The sequence below is a fragment of the Cebus imitator genome, unplaced genomic scaffold, assembly GCF_001604975.1.
Source record: "Cebus imitator isolate Cc_AM_T3 unplaced genomic scaffold, Cebus_imitator-1.0 Scaffold29, whole genome shotgun sequence".
Classification (NCBI taxonomy): Eukaryota; Metazoa; Chordata; class Mammalia; order Primates; family Cebidae; genus Cebus; species Cebus imitator.
In genome coordinates this window covers 12221485-12223948 of record NW_016107344.1, presented here as the reverse complement: position 1 = coordinate 12223948, position 2464 = coordinate 12221485, and positions in this window count along the sequence as shown.

Below are 2464 nucleotides of genomic sequence, written 5' to 3'. Positions count from 1 at the left end.
AATTTTTGTATTTTTAGTAGAGATGGGGTTTCACCATGTTGACCAGGATGGCCTCGATCTCTTGACCTCGTGATCCACCCGCCTCGGCCTCCCAAAGTGCTGGGATTACAGGTTCTGCAGCTTTTGAGACCACAGCCTTCGGTACTTGCACACAGTTGGTACCTGTCATCCCTGGGACTCCAGCTACCGATAGGATAAGTCAGTACCTAAACTTAAAACTTTAATACCTAAGACACTTGATGCTGAAACAGTTCTCTTGCAACTAAGGAAGAATCTGAGGTTGAGTGTGGTGGCTCACACCTGTAATTCCAGCACTTTGGAAGCTGAGGTGGATGGATCACTTGATATCAGGAATTCAAGACCGGCTTGGCCAACATGGTAAAACCCCATCTCTACTAGAAATACGAAATATTAGATGGGTGTGGTGGTGCACGCCTGTAATCCCAGCTACTCAGGAGGCTGAGGCAGGAGAATCGCTTGAACCCAGGAGGCAGAGGTTGCAGTGAGCCAAGACCATACCACTGTACTCTAGCTTGGGCGACAGAGTGAGACTCCATGTCAAAAAAAAAAAAAGCCTCAGAGGGCATTGCACCAATGGAGATGCATCAAGAGAAACCTTTTTGGTTTTTTGTGAGTGCTCTCACCAACTTTCTTCCCTTGGGTCCTCATGTGCAATGTGGTCTTCCCTTTCTGATTAGCGTGTATTTTGGAAAGAGCCCTGGATTGAGTCATGAAGCATGTTCAATTTCTAGTTTACCAGTGTGATCTTAAGCAAAGATATAACTCTCTCATTGGTAAAATGGGCATTTTTTTTTCCCACCATTCAGGGCTTTTTATGACCTTATTAAAATGGAGCCTTAAAAAGCTGAACACTAAAGGCAATAATGACAGATTTTACTCAATAACTACTGCAGAAGGAGAGAGTCCTCAGTATAGAACTGAGCTTAGCTCCAATCTATGCAGAGGTGATGGAATTTTAAAGGGGGAGGGAGGAGGTACAAATAGAACTGGGGAAGTGGAAACTTACAAAAAGCTGGTAAGGAGGTTGGTCCATGTGATTAGATTATCTGTGTCTACTAACAAGTTTATCAAAGTTAGGATACTAGCTTCCCACAGAGACCAGGAGTCAGCCTTATCATTCCTGTTAATTACATGACAAAGGGATGGCTCCTAGAAAAAGAAAAACACATTCCTTTGCTGCAGAAGATACATTGGTATCTCTCAAAGGGTCAGAAAAGATTTACAATTATAAATTTTATGAAGTAAGCCCTCTAAGAAGAGGGAGAGGCTGGGTGCTGTGGCTCATCCCTATAATCCCAGCATTGTGGGTGGATCACCTGAGGTCAGGAGTTCAAGAGCAGCCTGGCCAACATGGTGAAACCCCATCTCTACTAAAAACACAAAAGTTAGCCGGGCATGGTGATGCACACCCGTACTCCTAGCTACTTAGGAGACAGAGGTGGTAGAACTGCTTGAACCCGGGAGGCAGGGGTTGCAGTGAGCTGAGATCGAACGATTGCATTCCAGCCTGGGCAACACAGCATGACTCATTCTCAAAAAAAGAAGAGGGAGGTTGGAAGGCTGTGATCCAGTTTACAATAGCAAAGACCTGGAACCAACCCAAGTGCCCATCGATGATAGACTGGACAGGGAAAATGTGGCACATATACACCATGGAATATTATGCAGCCATCAAAAAATGATGAGTTCGTGTCCTTTGAAGGGACATGGATGAATCTGGAAACCATCATTCTCAGCAAACTAACACAGAACAGAAAATCAAACACCGCATGTTCTCACTGATAGGCGGGGTGTTGAACAATGAGAACACATGGACACAGGGAGGGGAGCATCACACACTGGGGTCTGTCGGGGGGAAATAGGGGAGGGACAGCAGGGGGTGGGGAGTTTGGGAGAAATAGCATGGGGAGAAATGCCAGATATAGGTGAAGGGGAGGAAGGTAGCACATCACACTGCCATGTGTGTACCTATGCAACAATCTTACATGTTCTTCACATGTACCCCAAAACCCAAAATGCAATTAAAAAAAAAAAAGGCTGTGATCTGCATTGGCTGGAACAAATGGTAAATTGTTTTGGCAGCCTTGAGCTTCCCTTGGCAGGGACCCAAGGAGGCCTGGGCCATCCCTGAAACATGGCCTTGAGCTGCTAGAAATTATGCTAGTGTTTGTTCAAGTCAGTGTCGGGGGTGGGCAAAATCATCTGTGCTGAAAATCAATGATTTGTAGCTCTCAAGATTCCAGTAGAACAGTCTGGGTAGGCCTGAGTTTCTGCATTTTTTTCTTTAGGTACAGGATCTGGCTGCATCACCCAGGCTGGAATTTAGTTTGTGGCCCAATCGTGGCTCACTGCAGCTGCAAACTCCTGTTCAGGCTCAGCCTCCCAAGTAACTGGGCTTATAGGTGGATGCTACCACACCCAACAGATTTTTTTTTTTTTTTTT